At 41.8% G+C, this 26,919-nt stretch overlaps 1 protein-coding gene across 3 annotated transcripts in view; it reads right to left on the reverse strand.

Annotated features, from left to right (window-relative positions):
* RASGEF1A (RasGEF domain family member 1A) overlaps positions 1-24,779 on the reverse strand; it is a 252,548-nt gene extending 227,769 nt beyond the window's left edge. For all 3 annotated transcript variants that reach the window (XM_074958700.1, XM_074958699.1, XM_074958697.1), the window contains exon 1: positions 24,614-24,779. The gene's annotated coding sequence lies outside the window, so the exon portion shown is untranslated. The remainder of the gene's footprint in view (positions 1-24,613) is intronic.
* Between the last annotated feature and the right edge of the window lie 2,140 nt (positions 24,780-26,919).

Below are 26,919 nucleotides of genomic sequence, written 5' to 3' on the forward strand. Positions count from 1 at the left end.
TGAGTTATAGTGAATAGTAGTTATGTTAAAAAGAAAAGTTTAGATATCTGGAAGTTCTTTACATTATCCAGCTACTTGCTGCTGGTTTGTATTTCAGTGTCTCAGAAAAGGGGAATGTGTGTGTGCATTTATTTCAAGACCCATGAAGTCTGTGTTCCAGATGAATCTTTGCTTTTTTTTTTCTTCTCAAACACCTCCCATCCGTTAATACCCATGTAATTCAATTACATATTGTCATCTTCATAACCTGTTTGGCGTCTTCCTTCACCTTCCCAGCCCCAACAGGTTTGGACAACATGCAGTATCCTGTTAAACTGCCCCCTTCCAGTTGTGCATGCATAGCAATTAGTATTCATGATCCTCAAGTCACCTTTTCCATCTGACCATTGGTCCCTGTCACAGAGTAGCTGGCCGTCTGAGGGAATCAACCTGGTTACAGATGTGCTGGGCATCTCTGCTAAGGAGAATGAGCTAACCCAGATTCACTTGTGGATAGTTAATTATTTAAGGAGCACTTGAGCCTAATGAACGGTCATGACACCTCAGTCAGGAAGCCAAAACAGAAGATGTTCCTGTGGAGAAAGACTTTTCAAGAGAACCAGTTAAGGAGCTCACGAGGAAAGGCACTCCTGGAGGGAATAAGTCCTGAAATAGGGAGAACTATGCATGCCAAGCCCCTAGGGAGACCTGGCCCCACCGAAAGGACCTTCACCTGACAGCAGCAAGCAGTTCAGGCCACAGAGGAAATACATGCTGCTCCGAACAAAAGTTCAAGTGGTTTGATCTCTGTGGGGACTCTGAGCAAAAAGAGGGAACTCTTCCCCAGGTAATACCTCCTGAGGGAGATCTTGAGTTGAGAGGACCTTACTTGTGGTGAGGATCCTGGAGGGACTCAGGTACGGCACAGAGACTAATTAACTCCTCTTCCCCTATACCCAGCTATGCGGCTGAGTTTGAAGGCTTTTTTGCATATTTGCTTGGCTTTTGGTTAAATAAATTAGGAGCACTGTTCACAACATGAAAGCCTCATTGAACTAACTGAAAACCCACTAGGGGAAACTAAGGAAGGCATGTGACCGCAGTTCCACACCAGGCTGCCAGGGGCCATGCAGGGAAAAATGCCAACCTTAATACACGGGATTGCTCCGGGGGTGAGCACCCACCTTAACACTCCCCATAACACCTCTCATTTCTTTGGTTGATGCACATCAAATCAGGGGCTACTAGGCAGACCTTAGCCTCAAAAGTTATTAGTTCAAGTTATTCATACAGGAGATTAATACAAAATCATAAATCAGATTTAGTCAGATTGAATGAGAATCATTAACTTGAACAAAAAACAATGGTTGTTACGTATGCAGTAGTGGAAGTGGTTCTTAGAGGATATTGCTTGAAATGTGTATCTTGGGGAGAAAAGGAGTATAATTAACTAGGATTCACTAAAAGTGATTTCAGATGGCAAGTAAAGTGCAGCTTATTGTCATGGTTACAAATAGGTGGGTGTCTGGGAAGACAGAAATATTCCCTTTAGAGGGAACCCTAAACATACATCTTGTTGAACATATGGTTGAACTCTGAGCTCAGAAGGGAGAAGGAGCAGCCACTTTGATGAGAAATTAAAAATCCTCTTGTGCTATAGTGTTAAAGTAGTGGTCCTGTACTGAAAGAGAAAAGTGCCTTCTAGGCTAAGCTGCAGTTGTTTCAATTCACACTGGATACACTCGTGAAAATGTTAGTGGTGGGTTTTGTTTTTTGCTTCAGGTGTCTAATTTAACCCTACTGAGATTAGAAGACTAATTAAAAAAAGTCTTTATTCTGAGATGATGCAAGAACATTTGTCATTATTTAAAAAGCTGATGTAGCAGGTACATATCTGAATGTGAAAAATGTGATACTCTACCAGGGTAGATGCAGCCTAACTGGTACTGGATGAAGTCTAAAAGATGTATCCTGTATCAAACAGGTACTTGACATTGTTTAAACAAAGCCTGTAAAAAAATATTGAGTAACTGTCCTAAAGTACTAAGAAGCTAGAAATGAATAGTATTTGTCGTGCATGCTTCTGTTTCATCATGACAAGCCAGATTCATTGTTCAGCTGAGCCTTCTTAAGTAAGGGTCTGTTCATTTATTCTGAGAAAATGTTTCCCTTTCTCTCAGTCTTTGGTTTTCAAGCATGAAGGATATGGTGTAATTTCAGTGCTGCAGTAAATGGCGAAGACTGATTTGAGGAAGGTATTGTTCAAAATGATTTGTTTATATGGCCCAAGACCCTCCTGCCCTGTTCTGTGTGTCATCACCACCTCTCCTCCATTCACATTTTCTGCTCTTTGATATAGTCACTCTAAATGTTAATTCTGAGTGACTTGAAGTGGAAGCTTGTGGATCTTAGCTTTCCATTTGCAAGCTCATGGAAAGCAATTAAATTAGGCAATATTTAAGCAATTGAATATAATAAATGTCTCCACACCACTGTGAATGCCCAAGGGTAAAATCTGTAATTGTTGGTCTGAACAACCCTTTAAGGCTTTATTAGTATTATAAATCATACAGAATATATCTTGTCTTTAAATATCTTGCCCCTGTTTGTGAATTTACAAATTCCCATTTATGCTCAGCCTTGGACACTTTTCAATCAAACTGCAACAGATGAGGGCAATTGAAAACAGCTAGCAGTCATGGAAAGATACCTGACCCACATTTGATAATGTAAAGCAGCATACAATGTTACAGTGCAGAATTCTAGATTAAAAAGACACTCCTTTTTGGCTTGGTCAGCAGAACATTGCATCTAGTTTTGCAACAGCACTGACCTAAATTGGGGGAGCTAACACCCCTGAGGGCCTGAATTCTTCCCCTTCTTCCCTCAGTCTATTTGCTGTAAGCTACTCTGCGCACTCTTAAAAAAATATAACTGAAATGTGTCCCCGGGTTGAAAATTAGAGTTAAGGTCCAGGAGCGTTCTGGCCACATCAAGGCTACCTGCAGCAATTTTCAATTAGCTACTTCTTGCTTGCGCATGAAAACACCCCAACCCTTCCTGTAAGGTTCTGTATCTACTCCGCTAACAACGGTTCTCATGCTTTTTTATTTCTGGCTCTGATCCCAATGGGAGACAAGGTGCAAAAGTGAAAAATACTAATGGGGAAATATTAGAGTTAATGCAACTCTTCAGACACAAAAATAAGATTTTAGTTCTTTTATTTGAATGCTGGTATCCCAACTAGTGTGAATACCTCCCATTGTGATGGGAGAGATCTAAATATAGTAAATTGAAGACATCTGTGAATGGGATACTATGGGGAGTCTTAAGAATGTTTCCAAACAAATCTATCTATCTATTCTCTCAGATGGAAGGGGATCTCATTAATCCAGATCTTTGTCCTGCAAACAGTTTACACAAACACAATGCCGGCCGCTACATCTGTTTCTTTCTGCCCTCATTCAATTCCATTCTTTTTCAAAAGTCTTATTATTTAGCAGCCACAACTATACAACACCACATAAAGAGTGAATTTCCAAAATGGCGAGCTAAACACCCCATTCAGGGAAACATCGATCATGGCACAACACCAACACCTCCTTTACTGTGACTCAGTCAAATGAAATTGTCAAGCTGTTGCTTAGACGCTTTGATTGTGAAAAGTATCAGAGTCATTACTGCAGAACAATACTCATTGCATGTGATATGCTCTGCATAAGTGAGGGTGAAGTAGTAACTTCTCGGAAAGGATTAGAATTAGTCATCAGAATCCACCCTTCCTGCACCCCACGTTTTCTAATAAAAAGCTTTCTGACAATTGGTTGTATAGGAGTTGGTGCGATTCACCCACATTTGATAAAGGCCCCATTTGACTGTCCCTTTTCGTAAGCTTTTACAATAGTCAGGCTGGCTGTGAACAAATTTATATTTAAAAACTCTCTTCTGTCTTCTAAAACCCCAGGAGTCAGCCAGGTGACTTTTTTGCAGGCACATTTAAGTATTCTAATATTCAGTGAAGTCCACTGCAAGCTGAAGATGCTCAAGACTCTTAATGAGGAACCCTGTGAAAGGGTGCAAGGAGCAGTGGCTGTTCAGTCTGCTGGTGCTTTTGGTTGCTTAGATGTGACTCTTAGTCATTAGAAAGGCTTCCCTCAGAGACCCTGAAAATGGGTCATGATGCAGTGTCCAATCCTGAAAGCTCTTTGGCCCTCCCATTGATTCAACTTTGAGTTATGCATGCTTGGCACTGTGGAGGCGCTTCAGCAAGGTCAAGCCCTGAGATAGGGAGGGGAAGCTTAGTGTCATGGAGCTGGATGATAAAGCAGAGTGGCCTGTGTTTTAGATTTGGGCTGCCTGTGCTCCCTAGAACCATGGAGCCTAATTAGGCAGGGTTGAATCAATGCTTCCTTCATCCTTACAAGACAGATAATATGAGGTCAGAGTAACGTTTGTGTCTTTTTGCTTTTAAAATTGTGGGTCCTGTGTTTCAATATAGACATTAAAGATTCTCAATTACTTTCTGTAAGAGTGGGGTATTCCCTTGTGTCCTTGGCCAAAATGTTCTTTCCTTGCCCTGTTGTGCATCAGCCAGTTGACAGTCACCTTCCTGCCTCAAGGGTGGCTACATTTCAGTGATGAGGAATGTGGTTTATAAAATGCTTTGGCATCCTGTAGGATGGAAAGTACTACAGATGCATCAAGTATTATTAGAGAGCAGCAATCATGCAAGTCTGGAGTACCAATCATGGGACATCTATTTACTAGTGATTATGCACAGTGGTTCTAGGGAAATCTCTTACAGTTGGTCCAGAACTATTAGATCCTCTGCTTCTGCTTTGTGTATGTAGCTTATTGGACTTGGGAAAAACTTGTTATATGTTCACCATTGCTGAAATGGTGGATTTATGTCACTATTGAGGTAGGATAGCGGCAGACAGTGAGCTGATATACAGTACTCTTCCTAACGATGGGGAAAGAGAATGGTTTGGTCAAGGATTCAAGGGCAAACCCAGTGCTTAATTTGTAATGGAAAAAGGTGCCGGGACTCAAACACTTGTTCTACTTTCATAACTGACACGGCGAGCCCAGAGGTGGCAGGGCTATGAACTGCCAAGCTTAGAGGTGCTGAGACTCAGCCATGGCACAAATTAAGCACTGTGCAAACCTCTATACTTAACAAAGAGTGCTACTGATTGTAATCTGGTGCAACAATCAGCTAATAGTGAAAGTTTGCTGGCGGAGAACTTACATCAAATTGACCAGTACAACAATGAAAACAGTTGAAGAACATTACATACGAATGAAAAATATTACACGTGTTGATTAAGTGTAGAAAGAAACAGGGTGATATCTGAGAATTAGTATGTGATCCTACAATTAAACTTTGTAGCCTTCAATCAATTTTACTTGTGCTTAGCTTTTTGCAATCAGTGGAATTATTTAAGCACCTAAATTTAGCCATGTTCATAAATATTCAGGATGGGGCATAATTTACCTTTAATTCCTTGTTTGCCAGGGACAGGCTGGAGCATCTCCACCCTGTCTCACTGTATTTACACTTAAGTGTTGGAAAATAGATTTGTTTCCCAAATTCAAGAAGAGGGACAATTTTCTGGCTGTCAAAACACATCCAGAGCTGGTGTATTAATAAGCAATTAGTTACCATGAGTTAATGCCATAAAACTCAGGGGGAAAAAACAATGCCTTGATGTCCGAGCTGTAGATGGGTGATAGATTAAATGGTGGATTTTTAAATGCCTTTAATTTCCTTTTCCCCTACATGCAGTGCTTAGGTTTGCTCAATTGCTGTGACAGCTCATTAGGCACGAGCAGTTAATTGCTGTGGGAGGCTTGGTTCTGAAGCACCCAAAGTGTTCAGGGAAGAAAGATCACAATGGATTAAGATGGCCATAAGTCACCCTAGACCAGTAAGATAGAATTAAAGTCCCAAAGTCTTCCATTGCTCATGAGGTTAACATCAAATGATACCACAGCACCTCAATTCCTCTCCCATACAATTTGTTCTCCACAACAGACCTCCACTTCCTCCTCCTTTTTGCTGTCTTCATTTAACCTCTGATTACTTTTGTCGTGTCCCTGGTTCCTTCCAGCTTGATCTATCTTCTGGGGTGTCCCATTCCTCTATCTTTTATCTGTGGTGGGGCTAGAAAGCTCTGCCTGTTGTTACTTCCTACCCTCAACCCCCAGGGAAGTTCTCCTGGGGACTGGTTGCCTATCCTACCATGCCCACCTTCATATTCTAAAGGCTCCCATGTTTTTTCCTAGTGTAAATGCTATTTTTCTCATTGTGGAACCAATGTACTGCTGACTGCACCACACTGCTTAGGGATGTCCATCCTGGGGCAGCTCTTGTGGATGTAGAACTGTCCATCTCACCATCAGAAGCTCCACAGCACAGCTATGTTCTGTATCACACTGATGATGGAGGGCCCCTTCTTCTGCAGTGTCTCAAAAATGGGGAGGAGAGGGAGTTACTGTTGCCAAGACCAGTGCTGACTTGAACTCCTACTGTATTCCAAGTTATGCCACCCTGAGTGGAGAGCTTGCTGCATGCAATGCTTGTTCCCTAACTCATTACCTCCTCTGGCAAGCCATGACCTCTTCCTATGTGGAGCTCAGTGTACATGTTTAGTCCAGAGACAGGCTAATGGTGGGGTCTGATGCTGCCCTGTAGCTGCCTTCACTCAATGGTGTGGCACCTTGGAGGCAATTGCCTGGCATTTCTTCCATTGAGTTCCAAAATATGCTGCAGAGGGCAGCCTACAGGTCCCAGAGGACAACTCATCACTCAAGTTGCTCCACTTTCTTTACTTCTATCTCATCTCTTACCTTTAATCCCCCTTCTCTTTTCTTTGTTCTCTTTTGTGTCTCTTTATTCTTTTCTCCTCATTTCCTTATTGTTCCTTTCCAGCTCCTCTACCTGCCCCTCTTAGCCCTGGTTTACACTAGGAGTTGAGGTCGAATTTAGCAGCATTAAATCGATTTAACCCTGCACCCATCCACACGACAAATCCCTTTTTTTGACTTAAAGGGCTCTTAAAATCGATTTCCTTACTCCACCCCTGACAAGTGGATTAGCGCTGAAATTGGCCTTGCCCGGTTGAATTTGGGGTACTGTGGATGCAATTAGATGGTATTGGCCTCCGGGAGCTATCCCAGAGTGCTCCATTGTGACCACTCTGGACAGCACTCTCAACTCAGATGCACTGGCCAGGTAGACAGGAAAAGGCAGGTGAACTTTTGAATTTCATTTCCTGTTTGGCCAGCCTGGCAAGCTGCAGGTGAGTGCAGAGCTCATCAGCAGAGGTGACCGTGCAGAGCTCATCAGCAGAGGTGACCATGATAGAGTCCCAGAATCGCAAAAGAGCTCCAGCATGGACCGAACGGGAGGTACGGGATCTGATCACTGTACGGGGAGAGGAATCCGTGCTATCAGAACTCTGTTCCAGTTTTCAAAATGCCAAAACATTTGTCAAAATCTCCCAGGGCATGAAGGACAGAGGCCATAACAGGGACCCGAAGCAGTGCCGCGTGAAATTTAAGGAGCTGAGGCAAGCCTACCAGAGAGGCAAATGGCTGCTCCGGGTCAGAGCCCCAAACATGCTGCTTCTATGATGAGCTACATGCCATTTTAGGGGGTTCAGCCATCACTACCCCAACCATGTTGTTTGACTCCTTCAATGGAGATGGAGGCAACATGGAAGCGGGTTTTGGGGATGAGGAAGATAGCTCACAACGAGCAAGCGAAGAAACCGGTTTTCCCGACAGCCAGGAACTGTTTCTCACCCTGGACCTGGAGCCAGTACCCTCCGAACCCACCCAAGGCTGCCTCCCGGACCTGCCAGGTGGAGAAGGAACCTCTGGTGAGTGTACCTTTTTAAATAGTATACATGGTTTAAAAGCAAGCATGTGTAATAATTAATTTGCCCTGGCATTCGCAGCCAGTACAGCTACTGGAAAAGTCTGTTAACGTGTCTGGGGATGGAGAGGAAATCCTCCAGGGATGTCTCCATAAAGCTCTCCTGGATGTACTCCCAAAGCCTTTGCAAAAGGTTTCTGGGGAGGGCAGCCTTATTCCGTCCACCATGGTACGACACTTTACCACGCCAGGCCAGTAGCACATAGTCGGGAATCATTGCAGAACAAAGCATTGCCGTGTATGTTTGCCGGCGTTCAAACAACATCCGTTCTTTATCTCTCTGTGTTATCCTCAGGAGAGTGATATCATTCATGGTTACCTGGTTGAAATAGGGTGCTTTTCTTAAGGGGACATTCAGAGGTGGCCCATTCCTGCTGGGCTGTTTGCCTGTGGCTGAACAGAAATGTTCACCGCTGTTAGCCACGGGGAGGGAGGAGGGGCTAGCCACGTGGTGAGAGGCAAAATGCGACCTTGTAACAAAAGCACATGTGCTATGTATGTAATGTTAACAGCAAGGTTTACTGTGAAAGAGTGTACTCATTGTTCTATAAAATGTATCTTTTTAAATACCACTGTCCCTTTTTTTCCTCCACCAGCTACACATGTTTCAAGGATCACAGGATCTTCTCCTTCCCAGAGGCTAGGGAAGATTAGAAGGTGAAAAAAACGCACTCGTGATTAAATGTTCTCTGAGCTCATGCTGTCCTCCCACACTGACAGAGCACAGATGAATGCGTGGGGGCAGAAAATGTCAGAGTGCAGGAAAGTACAAAATGACCGGGAGGAGAGGTGGCGGGCTGAAGAGAGGGCTGAAGCTGAAAGGTGGCGGCAGCTTGATGAGAGGAGGCAGGATTCAATGCTGAGGCTGCTGAAGGATCAAACTAATATGCTCCAGCATATGATTGAGCTGCAGGAAAGGCAGCAGGAGCACAGACCGCTGCTACAGCCCCTGTGTAACCAACTGCCCTCCTCCCCAAGTTCCATAGCCTCCTCACCCAGACGCCCAAGAACGCAATGTGGGGGCCTCCGGCCACCCAGCCACTCCACCCCAGAGGATTGCCCAAGCAATAGAAGGCTGGCATTCAATAAGTTTTAAAGTGCTGTGTGGCCTTGTCTTTCCCTCCTTCACCACCCCTCCTGGGCTACCTTGGCAGTTATCCCCCTATTTGTGTGATGAATGAATAAAGAATGCATGAATGTGAAGCAACAATGACTTTATTGCCTCTGCAAGCGGTGATTGAAGGGAGGAGGGGAGGGTGGTTAGCTTACAGGGAAGTAGAGTGAACCAAGTGTGGGGGGTGTTCATCAAGGAGAAACAAACAGAACTTTCACACCAGAGCTTGGCCAGTCATGAAACTGGTTTTCAAAGCTTCTCTGATGCGCAGCGCGCCCTCCTCTGCTCTTCTAACCGCCCTGGTGTCTGGCTGCATGTAACCAGTGGCCAGGCGATTTGCCTCAACCTCCCACCCCGCCATAAACGTCTCCCCCTTACTCTCACAGATATTGTGGAGCGCACAGCAAGCAGTAATAACAGTGGGAATATTGGTTTCGCTGAGTTCTAACCGAATCAGTAAACTGTGCCAGTGCGCTTTTAAACGTCCAAATGCACATTCTACCACTATTCTGCACTTGCTCAGCCTGTAGTTGAACAGCTCCTGACTACTGTCCAGGCTGCCTGTGTATGGCTTCATGAACCATGGCATTAAGGGGTAGGCTGGGTCCCCAAGGACAACTATAGGCATTTCAACATCCCCAACTGTTATTTTCTGGTCTGGAAAGTAAGTCCCTTGCTGCAGCTCTTCAGACAGACCAGAGTTCCTGAAGATGCGAGCGTCATGTACCTTTCCTGGCCATCCCACGTTAATGTTGGTGAAACGTCCCTTGTGATCCACCAGTGCTTTCAGCACTATTGAAAAGTACCCCTTGTGGTTTATGTACTCGCCGGCCTGGTGCTCCGGTGCCAAGATAGGGATATGGGTTCCGTCTATAGCCCCACCACAGTTAGGGAATCCCATTGCAGCAAAGCCATCCACTATGACCTGCACATTTCCCAGGGCCACTACCCTTGATATCAGCAGATCTTTGATTGCGTTGGCTACTTGCATCACAGCAGCCCCCACAGTAGATTTGCCCACTCCAAATTGATTCCTGACTGACTGGTAGCTGTCTGGTGTTGCAAGCTTCCACAGGGCTATTGCCATTCGCTTCTCAACTGTGAGGGCTACTCTCAGCTTGGTATTCTTGCACCTCAGGGCAGGGGAAAGCAAGTCACAAAGTTCCATGGAAGTGCCCTTACGCATGCGAAAGTTTCACAGCCACTGGGAATCGTCCCAGACCTTCAACACTGTGTGGTTCCACCAGTCTGTGCTTGTTTCCTGAGCCCAGAATCGGCGTTCCACGGCATGAACCTGCCCCATTAGCACCATGATGCCCACATTGCTAGGGCCCGTGCTTTGAGAAAAGTCTGTGTCCATGTCCTCATCACTCTCGTCACCATGCTGACGTCGCCTACTCGCCTGGTTTCGCTTTGCCAGGTTCTGGTGCTGCATATACTGCTGGATAATGCACGTGGTGTTTAATGTGCTCCTAATTGCCAAAGTGATCTGAGCGGGCTCCTTGCTTGCCGTGGTATGGCGTCTGCACAGAAAAAAGGCGCGGAATGATTGTCTGCCATTGCTCTGATGGAGGGAGGGGTGACTGACGACATGGCTTACAGGGAATTAAAATCAACAAAGGGGTGGCTTTACATCAAGGAGAAACAAAAATAACTGTCACACAGAATGGCCCCCTCAAGGATTGAACTCAAAACCCTGGGTTTAGCGGGCCAATGCTCAACCCAATGTTCAACCCACTGAGCTCTCCCTCCACCGGGTATTTCAGGCAGGACTGAATCTCCATTAAACTTTTCAAGGTGCCCCTGACAGACCTCACCGAAACGATTGTCGGCCGTTGATTTCACGGCGGAAGGGAGGGGGGAGCAAATGAATACAAAACAAATCTGGTGTATTTCTTGTTTTGATCCACTCCATCTATCTTTTACATCTTTGGCTGGCAGCAGGTGGTGCAGTAGGACTGCTAGCCATCCTCATCTCCTGGCTGCTCGGCAGAAGACGGTGCAATAGGACTACTAGCCATCCTCATCTCCTGGCTGGTCACCAGAAGACAGTACAATAGGACTGCCGGCAGGACTAAAGAGATTGACCTGGTAGAATCACTCCTATTTTAGTCCCTGCGCCCATGTCTGCCCAGGCACTCCTGACCGACCTTACCGAGGCGGTCAGGAGCACCTCGGACATGACAACGATGGTTATCAGGCCTATTGCACCATCTGCTGCCACAAAGCAATGGGTTGCTGCTGTGTAGCAATGTAGTACCACGTCTGCCAGCGCCCAGGAGACGTACGACGACAATGAGCTGAGCGGGCTCCATGGTTGCCATGGTATGGCGTCTGCACAGATAACTGAGGAAAAAAGGTGCGAAACGATTGTCTGCCGTTGCTTTCACGGAGGGAGGGTTGGGAGCGCCTGACCACATGTACCAAGAACCACCCACGACAATGTTTTTGCCCCATTAGGCATTGGGATCTCAACCCAGAATTCCAATGGGTGGCGGAGACTGCAGGAACTGTGGGATAGCTACCCACAGTGCAACGCTCCAGATGTCGATGCTAGCCTCAGTACTGTGGAAGCACTCCGCCGAGTTAATGCACTTAGAGCATTTTGTGTGGGGACATTCACAATCGACTATACAAAAACGATTTCTAAAAAAACGACTTCTATAAATTCAACCTAATTTCATAGTGTAGACATACCCTTAGTTCTATTTTCTTTTCCCTACTTTCCTTTATCCCCTTTCATCCTCACTGGTGCTCATTTTAATCACTGGCAGAAGACGTGCTGCAGACTGATCTTGCAATAAGGAGCACAGAGAAAGCTTGGAACACAGCCTGGTTTTTTTTCCTCTGCATGGTTAATCCTCCTATAGAGATGCACAGGGATGTTACTCTCTCCTGGTCTCACTCTCTCTCCTACTTCACAAAAGGCAGCTTTTCTTTTTTTGGGTCCTTTGCAGTACATAGGTGTTTGGCTGCAGGAAACTTTAAACGCTCTTTGTCAGAAGGCACACAAAGTGGATTTGTGCATTTACATTTTGAGATGAGGCACTGGTGAACTTTTCATTAATACAACAGCTTAAAGTTGTGGGTCTTTTCCCTCCAATTATGGTCTCCATGAACAATATGTTCAAAGAAATATAAATGATACTGGCAGTAAAATAATTTATAAGAATTCTTATGTCATTGTCATATTAGACTCTTGGCTTCTTTTTCTTTTTTTTCCTTTTTTTTTTTAAATATCTGACCAGTGGGGGTAAGGCCTTTTATAAGGTTGGATTCTAACTTCCATTATATCCCACTTCTTTCAGTCACTCTTAATTTTCACAAATACATTTTGGGATGAAGTTTTCCAGGTTTGGTGAGAGTGAATTTATTGGAAAGTGTGAGCAAAACTAGTTGAGCCATTTTTATGTGCATGGAGCAGAGGGAAATTATTTTCCCCCATCCAACAATCAGACCACAAATAGGCCTGAAGTAGGTTATGTAAAACAAAACTAAACCAACAATATCCTTTCTCTGTACAAGTTATTGGACTCAATATAGGAGTAACAGGATGAAATTCTATGGCCTGTGATAGACAGAAGGTCAAACTAGATAATATAATGATCCTTTCTTGGCATAAAATTTATTAGTATTTCTATTTCTATTTTCCTTCCTCTAATATGAAACTTCATCATGAGCATGAATGCCCAATTTAATTATTTTCAACTCGGAGTTACAAACCCATTCAACAGCACTGAGACTGGGTAATTGTTTTATTACTGATACTGCAATTGTAATAGTCGCTGCAGCAGAGGATGGTAAGCAAAACAATGAGAAACCATGGGCGTAAGCAGTTATCATTATTAAAGCTGTTTCACAAAAGGTAAATGGTTGTTAGGCAAATATTTCAGACTGGAGCTAACTGTATAATTAACTCTTTCTGTGAAAGTAAATTACTTCCCCTCTTTTGGTTTCTCTTGCCAAATCCCTAGCTTTAGGTTTGCTTGGTTTTATGCTCATACCAGTTTTGGGTTTGGTTTTTTTTTTAAATAATACTGTAATGTAGTGGGTACTCTTAGTTCTTTACACTGTGTGTGGCTTTTGTTGCTTTTTTTTTTCTTTCCCCAACTGGCTGTGACTGTTATTACTAGTGTTTTGCATTGCAGTTGTGCTCCAAAGCCTGGTGATGGGGGTATACAGGTTTTTTGGTGCCCTCTAGTGGGAGTTTTATGGGTTAATTTCATTCAGCTCAAGGAGGCAATCCCAGCTGAGAGTCAATTAGTACAGCTGAGTTTACTTAGGTTTAGCACTATAAAGAGTAGCTGGCAGAGGAGAAAAAGTGGTTTGGAGTGACCAGAAGCCAGGGTGGGAAGCTGCAGGGAATGCAGCTGCAGAATTTCTGCCAAGTTTATATCATTTTTGCTAAACCAGAGCCCATGAAACAAACCTCAAGCCCCTAAACAGGTTGTTTGTTTAAAGCTGAACCCTGCTCCTGTTCCAGCCTTGTCACAAACACAATCAGAGTCAGGGCTCCACTTAGCAGGTGCAGTACCCAGGAGCTGTGCAGCACCATTTAAAGATGGAGGGGGCGTAGATTCCTGCCCCGATCCTCCTCTTCCTCTCTCAGGTGCCCCCCACCACCTGCAGCTTGACCCTGCGGCCCACGAGACCCTACATCCCCCGCTCCAAGTTTGAGTGAGTGGTGTTGTGACCTGGTGTGTTTTGACCCTGCCAAAAAGTGTCCGGGCCATGGCCTGGCTGCCAGCCCCCACCCCCCACACAACTCTGTTGCCTATGGCTTTTCAAACGCCTAGGAAATGCTCTCATTCTCCCTGCTCCGAAGAACTCATAATCTGAGGCATCTCAGTTGTTTAAACTGTTCTCTTTTCAATGTAATTCACTTTGTTCTCCTTTGTTCCTTTAACACTCATGCTGCTGGAACTGATTTCCCACCTCCTTAAAAAGTTTATTTTATTCCAGCATGTGGATGGCTGGTATGAAGGAGGATGAACTATATGAAGGAGGATCTTTATCACTTCCATCTTGGAAGATGGGAAGAAGAATAAGACTGAGACAGACGATATCAGGATTCTATTGATACCTCTGCCACATACTCCCTGTGTGAACTTGGTAAATCCCAGTGCCTCCGTTTCCCTACCTGTGCAATGGAAAAATATTTACCTAATTCCCATGGGTGTTCTGATGCTAAATTAACTATTGCATTGAGATTGGATTGAAGGTACCATTTAAGTGGTGCAGGTTTTTTTTTCTTACAATGACTTATAGTTACAGTCCATTGCAGGGGTAGTCAGTTATTTTTTGTCAAGCTATAGTCAAGGTCCAGACTCCAGAGAAACATTTTCCAAACTGCAATAATGTAAATGAAAAGATTTCACGGTCCATTCAAAATTGGTGGTCTGGATTTGGCCCGCGGTCCACCTATTGACAACCCCTGCTTCATTGTGACTTTTCAAATAATTCCTCTAAATTCTTGATGTTTACTTCCATCCCTTAGTCATCACTCAAGCAAGCCATGAATAGTTATCCCTTTTATGCTGCCTCCTAAGTTAGAAGAACATTTGCTGCCCTTCTCTAAATTCCATCCAATTTTTCTGAATTGAATGTATTGCTGTTGAGGGGTATTTTGTGAATGGATGATTTCATGTTTCTCCTGTGTGGGCAATTGGTTTCATCTGGTTTTGGTATGGTTTTTTCAGAAGCTATCAGAGAGAGAGAAACATTTTAAAGTAATAACAATATTACTGTAATTATTGTAAAACCACAGAAATTGGCCAGAGGACTCAAACAGGTGTATTGGATGAAACTCTAGATTGACTAGAGTTTAAGTTGGTGGTGTCCTTTAATACTTTCTTGTAATTCTGCATTATATGTGAGCCCATCCCTTAGAGATTTCAAGTAGCTTGTTGCTACAGATACCAAGCTTCCATACTACTTTCACATTCTCAATAATTTCTGCCCTATTAGTAAGAAGTTGGTTCTGGGCAGTTTCTCCTCAGGTTGGAGTCTTTTTCTGGATGATAAAATTGTCCTGTGTGTGACTTAAAAACTTCTTGGATGATGCATACTTCAAAGAATTTGGTACCCAAAAGATAACTCTGTAGTTAAAGCCCTGATGGTGGAGGAGGAGAGAAAGCAGGGACAAAATGCTATGTACTACCTGTATACGTAGAACATAGCTAAAAGCAGATGTTAAGTCTAAGATCAATTTTAAAATCAGATACGTCATCTGTCAGGGGTCTCCTGTATGGCCTGGACTCTGTGATCTAATATGTTTCTTCTTCCTCTGCTTGCTCTTCGTTTCTCTCTGTAAATTGTCTCTACTACAGTATTTGTAACTGAATGAAAAGGACACACGTCAGCGATCTTAGTTTCTTTGTCTTTTTGTAAATTAAAACTATAATTCTGGCAAAACAAACAAATAAAATGCTATTGAATGAAAGTACTTTTCAGTTGATGGTCAAAAGAGGGATCGGGGGGAAAGAGGGTGCGTTTTGTTTTGGTTTTGGTTCTTGAATTGTTCACGCATACCAAGTTTCTCAGTTGAAGATTCTATGACAAACTTGGTAAGAAGGAGGATAAATTATGTTCCGGTGAACTCAATAATTTCCCCCTGCACTAAAAAAGAAGGACAAAATGGGATAGGTTAGAAATTCGACCACCGTTCACTTGGCTGAGGGTCAATATGTGGCATTGTTGACTAAAATACGGGGTTGATGGTCAAAGGGAGGGGCCTAACAACATAATAAAACCAGAAACTATGAATGTTGTTTGAAATGCCTATTTTTAACAAAATTCTGTCTGTTGAATCTGACAGTCTCACATGGATTGAGGCATAAGGTAGCATACCATCTTTGCTATCAAGTACTTGCACTACCTCTTTAATACATGTATCCTTGGATACATAGCACATTCTCACACGATGTCATTATGGCACAGCTGATTGCACCCTTGCCTCTAGGCTGCAAGGTCAAGGGGTCAAATCCCATTTGAATGACAATGCTGAAAATAGGATTTCCAAATTTTCTGAGAATACTAAAATTGAAGGCAGAAGAAAATAATGAGGAACAGCATAATCAGATAAGCAGATTTGGTTCATTTAGTTATTTGTGACAATGGATGGCAAATGCCTTTCAGTGTCAACAAATATTAAATAATTAGCTTATAAACAAAGAATTAAACCAGGCAATTTGTATTAAATGACACACGTAACCAGCATAAAGATAATGAAAAGGATTTGGGGACTTTTTTTTTTTAAAGAATTAAAAACCCTCAGCCCTGTACCCAGTTGAGGTTTTAGAAGGCAGCACCTGCTACTCTGGAGTTTTAATACAGCAAAAATAGCAATGCATAAAGTGTGGAGATTGGAAACTACATGGGGTGTACTGTGTGTAGCAGTGATCACGATCCTTGTTTGTCTGGTTTGAGGCCTCGTTAGGGAACAGAGACACAGCTGATATTGCTGGTTGACTCCTAGACTTTAGGTTAGAAGGCACCATTGTGATCATCTAGTCTGACCTCCTGCATATTGCAGGCCACAGAACCTCACCCACACCTGAAATAGACCCCTAACTTCTGGCTGAGTTGCTGAAGTCCTCAAATCATGGTTTAAAGATTTCTTTAGAGACTCCACTATCTACACTAGTTTAAACCTGCAAGTGACCTGTGCCCCCAGGGCCTCTGCCAAGCAGACCACAGGGAAAATTCCTTCTTGACCCCAAATATGGCAGTCAGTGAGACCCTGAATATGTGGGCAAGACCCAGGAAAGAATTCTCTGTAGTAACTCAGAGCCCTCCCCACCTAGTGTCCCGTCTCCAGGAGTTGGGGATTTTTGCGACTGACAAGAATTAGAGTGTCCTTGCTGATTGTTTTAGACCAACTTTCAGTTAGAGCTTCTTTGGGCGGGGGACCTTGATTTGGAAGTGCTGCCATGTTGTTTCATGGACATCATTGTTCAAGTGCCTCATGCTTCCATATTTCTCTGAAGGCAAGGCTCCATGGTCGGATTACATCTTCCATGATGCACCACAGTTTCTTTCCCCTTTTGGAGGGGGGGTGCATCATGGATGTCCTTTGTTGTGGTGCATCATGGGAAACACAGTCTGGCCAGGGAACCTGGCCCATAGGAGAGAATGGAGGTGAGATGTGGCAAGGATGGACAGAATTTGGTTAGTCTGCTCCTTAGTCTCCCACAAATCATGGAATAGTACTGTGAGCTATTACTTATCCTTCCAGGCATCCCACACGTAAGGGTTCTTGTTGCCTCCTCCTGTTCATTTAAGTGATGCAACTTCAGGGGTTTAATATCATCAGTGTGCTAATGAATTTTTTCCCTTTTAGCCCAAATTCTGCAGTCTCATTACCCTTCCAGTGTCTGCCCAAGATAGGAATGTGGATGAGAAGGAACATGGCTAAGAGTTAACTTATATAAATTGGGAGTCATATTCATTGACGGGAGAAGTGTTTTCTGAATTGGGAGGGCTAGTACAATCGCCCTTCTCCTAAGAAGCCATCCGTGGGGTCCCAATGGATAAAATGGATTCAAATGAGCAAGCATGTTGGTTTGGATGGCTTTTCACATTTTCTTTAGTGTGTTTCCACTCTGAAAATGACACGAACGGAATTACCTCAGATTTGTACAGCTCTAGCTAAAAGCAGAGTGTATTTAAATGATAAGCTGTTAATTAGAGTTGGTCAATTTTTATGTTTTGTTTGAAATTACTCTGCCAAAAATTAAATCAAAAGCTCGCTATTTATCATAAACAAATTTTGCAGAATAAAATGTTTAATTTTAAAACATTTAGATTTTTTTCAAAGAAAAACTGAAAAGTTTGCAGTAAAAAAAAAGTTTTTGTTTTCAGTTAAACAAGCCCTAACAACTTTTTTTTTGTTTTTACCAAATTTGTTCTTTAAAAACTGAAAGTTTCAGAGGGTTTTTTATGTTTCCTTGGGAAATTTCAACTAAACAAACCATTTTTTTAAAAAAATTCCCAGGAAAATTATTGGCATTTTTCAAATAGCCCAATGGCAAGACAAGAAAGTGGGACTGAGAGGCACACAAGCTTTTTGCTTTAATTATTTTAAGTACAAGTAACTTTAATTCTGGCATTTCCTAACTTTTGAGTTCTGGTCTTTGCGACCTTAAACATCTCTCTCAATGTTTGTTATGTGTATATAATTTGCTTAAGAGTCTGTCAAGCAGAATTATCGAGCTTATATCAGAGTTGAAAAAATAAGGAGGGATATACTGTAGTATTCTTATTTAAAATACAGCATTTAGTTTAACATCTGTCTGGCTAACAGCCATGCATAGTAGGGGATCAGGAATGGTCATACATATGCCATATTTTTATACATCAAGGATCCTCATAGTAACCAAGAGTTAAATACAAATGGCAGCTAGAAAGGAGTGAATCCCATTGTAGGTATCCCCATTAGGGCTGTCAATTAATGGCAGTTAACTCACGTGATTAACTCAAAAAAACTAATCACAATTTAAAAAATGTATCGTGATTAATCTCTTGTTAAACAATACAATACCAATTGAAATTTATTAAATATTTTGGGTGTTTTTCTACATTTTCAAATATATTGATTTCTATTACAACACAGAATACAAAGTGTACAGTGCTCACTTTATATTATTTTTTATTACAAATAGTAGCACTGTAAAAATGATAAACAAAAGAAATAGTATTTTTTAATTAACCTCATACAAGTACTATAGTGAAATCTCTTTATCCTGAAAGTGTAACTAATAAATGCAGTTTTTTGTTGCATAACTGCTCTCAAAAACAAAACAATGTAAAACTTTAGAGCCTAAAAGTCCACTCAGTCCGACTTCTTATTCATCCAATCGCTAAGATAAACAAGTTTGTTTACATTTACAGGAGATGCTGCTTCCTGCTTCTTATCTACAGTGTCACCTGAAAGTGAGAACAGGCACATGGCACTTTTGTAGTCGTCATTGCAAGGTATTTACATGCCAGATATGCTAAACATTTGTATGCCTCTTCATGCTTCGGCCACCATTCCAGAGGAAATGCTTCCATGCTGATGATGCTCATTAAAAAAGAATGCTTTAATTAAATTTGTGATTGAACTCCTTGGGGGAGAATTTTATGTCTTTGGCTCTGTTTTACCCGCATTCTGCCATATATTTCATGTTATAGCAGTTTCGGATGATGACCCAGGTTCATTTTAAGAACACTTTCACAGTGGATTTGACAAAATGCAATGTGAGATTTCTAAAAATAGCTACAGCACTCGACCCAAGGTTTTAGAATCTGAAGTGCCTTCCAAAATCTGAGAGGGACGAGGTGTGGCGCATGCTTTCAGAAGTCTGAAAAGAATAACACTCAGATGCAGAAACTACAGAACCTGAACCACCAAAAAAGAAAATCAACCTTCTGCTGGTGGCATCTGACTCAGATAATGAAAATGAACATGCGTCGGTCCGCTCTGCTTTTGATTTTTATCGAGCAGAGCCCATCATCAGCATGGACGCATGTCCTATGGAATGGTGGTTGAAGATGAAGGGATATATGAATCTTTATCGCATCTGGCACGTAAATATCTTGCGATGCCAGCTACAACAGTGCCATGCGAATGTCTGTTCTCACTTTCAGGTGACATTGTAAACAAGAAGCGGGCAGCATTATGTCCTGTAAATTTAACCAAATTTTGTTGTCTGAACAATTGGCTGAAGTTGGACTGAGTGGACTTCTAAAGTTTTACATTGTTTTATTTTTCAATGCAGTTATTTTTTGTACATAATTCTACATTTGTAAGTTCAACTTTCATGATAAAGAGATGGTACTACAGTACTTGTATGAGGTGAATTGAAAAATACGATTTCTTTTGTTTTTTACAGTGCAAATATTTGTAATAAAAATATATATAAAGTAGGCACTATGCACTTTGTATTCTGTGTTGTAATTGAAATCAATATATTTGAAAATGGAGAAAACATCCAAAAATATTTAAATAAATGGTATTCTATTATTGTTTAACAACGCAATTAATTGAGATTAATTTTTTTAATCATGCGATTAATCACGATTAATTTTTAATTGCTTGACAGCCCTAATCCCCATTATACGTAACATTTTATATACTGCTGCATAATGCAGAATTAAAATGCTATCAGAAGAAATGGGATGAAGTAGTGAAGAATGAATTAAATGTTCAGAGGTTAAGATAAATCCTGAAATTGTGAATGTTTACTTGAATCTTACTCATATGTCCTTGACTCTGTAGAAGTGGGCTGGAGAACCTGCGAGAGCAGGTTTTCTTAAGTGAGATTGTGTACATCTTTTGAGCATGATTTTGAAAGTGCTGAGCACCTAAGCTTAAACCAACTTTTTATAAAACCTGTCAGCTTTAATAAAATGTAGCTGTTCAGTTTGGGGTGAAGGTGCAAATCAGCTCTTACTTAATCCAAATTGGATCGCTCATCCCTAATTTCAAATGCATTTGAACCTAAAGATTGGTTTAGTCAAACTGTACCCATCTGAAAATAGAGATTGCTCTCATCAAAGCAAGCTATGTTTAACATTTAATCGTAAGTATTGTATGGACGTTTTGCATGATGATGATGATACATGGCTTTCATTCCTATGAAATGGCCTAGACTGAGATTAGATTTTATCTTTGGTGGGGACTAGATATTGTTTAAGGACATTCTGAAACGAAGTCCTGCCCTGGAAGAATCACATGGGAAGGTAAAATAGGCAAGATGTGATATCCTTTTTCTTCTTCTTCTAAAAGTAATGTCTATGTACAGCTTGTCTTGGGGTTACAAATGCCTTACGATGGCACACGTGCACTGAATTCTACTTGTTGGCATCATTTAGTTCTTGTATGAAGTACCATACAATAAGATGGCAATGATATTGACCATGTTCAATGCATAGCGCTTCCTAATGATGCTTGAGTTTCATTTCCATAAGTAGTCACTTGAATCTGTGATTTGTTCGTAATTTGATTAAATAAAATGTGAAAGGAGGAATACAGTATGTGATGCAGAATGGAGGAATGGAATATGGCCCTCATTCTAGGCAAGCCCATGTACAGGAGAGTAGCTGCAATGAAGCAGAGATCTTCCTTATAGATGTCACCTTGGTCTGATCTCTCCAGAGCACTGGAACACAGATGTGCAAAATGTAGGGGTTTTGTTTACCTGTAGCCCCTGATATTTGAATTGATGTTTTGGATTCACATAAACCCAAAACTCTAAGTGTAAATTTGAGCAAAGTAGCTGATTTTATTAGGGTTTGAGTTGCAACTTTATGAAATGTCCACAATTTCTGAAATAGGTTTTTGGTAGAAATCTATCTCCACACAGGTTATGAACTATGGCAAAACTTCTGGAACACTAGCCTGGGTTTCACATTGGTAACTAAATCACAAACTAGGTGAGATTTAATCTGGTTTTAAGTTTCATTATGAATATTTCATTCTGCTTTAGTTTAGTGGCTCTGGGGCAGTTAAAGTATTTTGCTACCTATCACCTATGTGGGATGCCATTTTTATGCCATCTTCCCATATGTTTACTGTCCCTTGGATAGCACAACCTCCAAACAGGATGCAGCCGCTTCACAAATGCTGAGAGTCTGAAACTGCCTGTAATAACAGTATAACTCTGGAAACCCTTCCTTCCAGAGGTGGCACAGCCAAAAGTAACATCGAACATGAGTTAATGGCTGGCTCCCCAAGCTCCTATCAGAAATGGTTCCACAGCAAAACTCTGGCTCCAAACACTCCAAACTTTGGATCGAGAATCCTACTTTTCTGTCTTTTGCCACTGGCTGAACCAGAACTCCAGATCTGAACAAACTCTCAATTAAGGGAAGTTTCCACTGAAATCCAAACATGGCAGTTTTGGGCCATCCCTAATAATTGTATACAAAGGTGATGAGCACTCCAGAAATACCATAGAGGCACAGGATGCCATCGTGATAGCATTTCTTTACAGAGCAACGCAACTTATTTTAACCTTGTTCTACAGTAACTTACTATCCTTCCAGCTCCCACCAGCAAATAATATACCCAAATGACCAATAAACTGAGTGGAGCTAAATGGCATTTAAAGTGAACACTCACTCTTCTCTAAAAATGGAACAATGCCAGATGTGAACTCTCCGAGAACAAAAGCAGACAACCTCCCATTAGCTTACAAGTCTCAGAATTTGGGTCACACCAATGGCGCATTTTTTTTGGTGAATAATGCATGTTGCAAGAATGAAGCTTAAAAAAATAAAAAAGACACTCTGTTCTGTTCTAAAGGCAGCTCCTTGCACATGTGCTGAGTCTGCATTGGCTTCCTGCAGTCTGACTCCTGTAATTAGAACAACTGGGTGGACTAGTTAATTATATTAAACCTACTGGTTCACAAGTCTGGAACATCAGCTTTATGGAGGATTTAATTCACTGGGGATGGGACAGCACAATACAAAGGTTTGCATGCATGACTGATGTAACTTGATTTTTTTTTCCCCTCTTGTTGCCAAGTTACAAAAAAGTGTTATCTCACTGGATTGTCTACCTTTAAATAGACTAAATTCCCAGCCAAAAGGAGCCATGCTGATTAAAAACTGATCATATACTGATGTCTCTTGGGGGAAAAAAATTATGAATAAGATACTTTTTATTCTAGACATTGGCCCAACATGGTCAAATATAGTTCTTCAGTCCCTGGAGACCATGGCATATGCCACCATAGCAAGTGGCTGAGTTTGAGTGCAATAAATAACTACTAATTTATAATTAAACAGCATGAGTATTAAGTCTTTAAAAGCAGTATCATGGTGATCTATCAACCAAACTGTATCTTGGATTGTTTTCTTCTCTGGCCCCATTGAATTAAGAAAGGTGAAATGGCTGTGAAAATCCTTGGCATTTATGAATTTAACTGCCTGTAAGCCCCGCAAGTGATAAAGAATTACCTTAAAGTATAGTTTTGATACACACTGAACATTTTACAAGAAAATCTGATTCCAATAGAATCAGTAGATAGAAGATAGAAGATACGGTATAATTCCTGCTGAAATATCAAACATATTTTTTATTTTGCCTGTTCTTGAAGATCGGTACAAAAGGACATTTAAATCACAATTAATTTTGAGATTGCTTTGTACTAGTATGGCATTTGTATGGCATGGCAGTCGGTACAGAAGGGTCTATTAACATCTTTTCCTTAGTGGAGAAAGCTAGAGTTGATTCCAAAAATATATACACTATGTCAAGAATCTATAGGTCTTACTGGCTATCCAAATACTGTATGGTAATCAGCATTAACTGCTGTTTTGTCAGCATCTTAGACGCAACCAATGTAGGACCTGTGGTCATGTCTGTACAGAGACTCTTTCATATTAACAATTGTAGGGAAGTTCTCTTGTTTTAAATGCTTTTTTAAAAAAAAAACAAAAAAACCTCAGTAAAAGTCAAATCCTAGCAGGTCTGACTAAACAGAGTATATGAGGCAATGCTGTATATAACACCTTTTAATGGGCGATAAATAAGAGTACATCCAGTCACAGTTGAAAGAAGATATTCCACAGAACAGGTAAGAGAAATTAGTGCAAAAGAAGTGTCTTCAGTACAGTTAACCCATAAAGGATGCGACCGTAAGATTATGGGATTCTGTGTTGTGATACCAGCTAATCTGCTGTTCTGTTTATGACATGAAAGAAGCATAATGCAGGATTAATTTAATGGTGCCACTTTTTAGAAGTAACCCAGTTGGTAAATGGGGCATTTGGCTTGCTGGGGATGAGGCTACACAGGCTAGATGAAAGCTTCAATTAGAGAGCAAAAATTAAGAAGTATGAGCAGCAGTAAAATTACATGCCTCCTCAGAAAATGGAAGAAGGGAATTTCTCCAGGAATTTAAGAATCGGGGGGGGGGGGAGATTTTGTCCTAGCCAAAAACAAATAAGTAAAACTCTCCTCCATGCTGCATTTTTTTGATCAACAGCAAAGAAATGTATTGACAAAATTTGTATGCACGCCTACACACACAGAGTACAGTGCTCAGCAGACTTGTTCTGGTGGTTTTAGTAAGTACTAGAGTTTTTAAAATGACTTAAAAATGAATATAATCTATTTGCATTCAGAAGGTTTGCTGGGGAAAACGTGCCAGGGAGATGTTTGGACTATGGAATTTCAACTCATTAAAGTGATGAAACAAATGTTGTGTGGATGAATCTGCAAGGAGTCCATAACAGAATCCTGACACACTAGATTCCCAGAAGTCGAGTACAAAAGCATGCCTGATCATTTAGAAACATTGAGATGCTTCTCCTATGCGCTGGGGCAGGTGGTGGTGTTATAAAAGTTGCATTAAGGAGGAAAATGCACTTTAAATGCTGTATTTCCACCGGCTTTCTATTCAGTGAATGCAGCTTAGAATGGCATACTCAGGGTTAACACCAGGAAGGCACGGTGGTGGCATGTACTGCCAGGTGTTAAAACACCCACTGAATTAGCTCCAGTGCCAGCCTCTGTACAGAGCTTGGCACCTCTTCAAACTCAGCGGTATAAAAGACGTCACATAAAAGACGTGTTAATCTCTTACCTTGATCAGATCCAGTGTAGCTTTTTGGTTGTTCTCCGTCCACTACCAGAAAAAGAGAAATTAATGCCAGATCCCAGTGAGTCATCCTAAATGACAGAGTAGGCTCACTCTTTGCACAGGCTGCTTGCTGCCTCTGCTGTGTGACAGCTGCCGGCTGGCTTTGGAACAAGAGTGTCCCATTCTGCTGCCTACTGCAGGGGGAGTTTGAGGAGAGAGAGAGAGAGTAAAACAGGAGGGTGAGAGAGAAAGTAAAAGAGAGAAAAAGACAGACAGGAATATACCATGTAGATGTCCTCTCCCCCACTCTGCTTGGTGCACAGACATATGAGGTGCTGTTTAAAAGTTACTTTTTAATATGTGATGCAGCCTCTGATTTAAAAACCTCCCCAGTTTTGCCCTTCAAAAAAAAAATCTATGCACAGAGCAACTTCTGAATGTTTCAGTGATTCCAGCTTCTGTGTGTGTCAGTGGAATGGTTTAGATGCTATACAAAGAGTATGTCAAGTAGCAGCAGATCTGACTTGTGTATGTGTGAAAGGTAGCGTGTAACTGAAGCTTTTGGCTGTTGTATAGAGTCCCTGCATTCATAGGGTGGCAGACTAGTGGAGGTGCTGTGATGATTCTGGGATCCGAAGAGTGGGCAAAAAGAAATCATTACATAATCATAAGCCAAGCTGGAGGGGGGGGTCCCAGGATCACATATGTAAAAATTCTGCCTTCAAATGGAAGTGAAGGTTGGGATGATTTCCCAGCCTCTGCTTGTGCGTCTGGATATTGCTAAATCATCAATTCCAGAGATGTGACTTATCCTTGGGGATCATAAAAATACCTCCAAGGAGCAAATATTTTGCCTTTGGGATAGACCAGATTGCACCAAATGGCAGGTATTTTCCTAGGGAAGGATATGCCTAGACACTACTCACACCTACCTTTCAAAATACAAATAGAACATTGTATTCTACTGTCAAACTCCATTTGTTTTTTCTTCAGAAAAAAGAATAAATATTTCCAGGGCGGCTTAATGGAAGTTTGTGGTTACGGAGAGAGTGGTTGTATCATTGGGCAGAGGGAGTGACGGAGGGGTAGAAATGAATGGGTTCTCACCGCATGTGCTGCTGTCACACGCTAAGTGGCAAAGATGGGGGGTGAGGGAGTGGGGGGCTTTGTTGAAAACACTGGCAGTACATCCCTGCTGATGACCTGGGAGTGTTACCATTCACTGTGTGTTGCTGCTAGAGCTAGGTGAACCTCACTATGTTTAGAAATACCCTATTCTTATCCAGTAGGGTGACCAGATAGAAAGTGTGAAAAATCGGGACTGTGTGGGGGTAATATATAAGGGGAAAAAACAAATATTGGGACTGTCCCTATAAAATCAGGACATCTGGTCACCTTATTATCCAACCCTCTTGGATCTGAAAAATCATGTGGTATTGCATATCTGATGGTACTTGGGACAGGTCACTAAAAAGATAAGAATATAAGAGCGGCCAGACTGGGTCAGACCAAAGGTCCATCTAGCCCAGTATCCCGTCTTCCGACAGTGGCCAGTGCCAGGTGCCTCAGAGGGAATGAACAGAACATGAAATCATCAAGTGATCCATCCCCTGTGGCCCATTCCCTGCTTCTGGCAAACAGAGGCTAGGGACACCACCCCTGCCTATCCTGGCTAATAACCATAGATGGATCTATCCTCCATTAACTTATCTAGTTCTTTTTTGAACCCCATTATAGTCCTGTCCTTCACAACATCCTCTGGCAAAGAGTTCCACAGACTGACTGTGCATTGTGTGCAAAAATACTTCCTTTTGTTTGTTTTAAACCTGCTGCCTGTTAAAGTCATTTGGTGACCCCTAGTTCTTGTGTTATGAGAAGGAGTAAATAATTCTTCTTTAATTTCTCCACACCTGTCAGGATTTTATAGACCTCTATCATATCCCCCCTTAGTCATCTCTTTTCTAAGGTGAAAAGTCCCAGTCTTATTAATCTCTTCTCAGATGGAAGCTGTTCGATACCCCTAATTATTTTTGTTGCCTTTTTCTGAACCTTTTCCAATTCCAGTATATCTTTTTTGAGACCGGGCGACCACATCTGCATGAAGTATTCAAGATGTGGGTGTACCATGAATTTATATAGAGGGCAATATATATGCTGTCTTATTATCTGTCCCTTTCTTAATGATTCCCAACATTCACTTTTTTGACTGCCACTGCACATTGAGTGGATGTTTTCAGAGAACTATCCACAATGACTTCAGGATCTCTTTCTTGAGTGGTAACAGCTAATTTAGACCCCATCATTTTATA

This window comes from Natator depressus, chromosome 7, assembly GCF_965152275.1.
Source record: "Natator depressus isolate rNatDep1 chromosome 7, rNatDep2.hap1, whole genome shotgun sequence".
Classification (NCBI taxonomy): Eukaryota; Metazoa; Chordata; order Testudines; family Cheloniidae; genus Natator; species Natator depressus.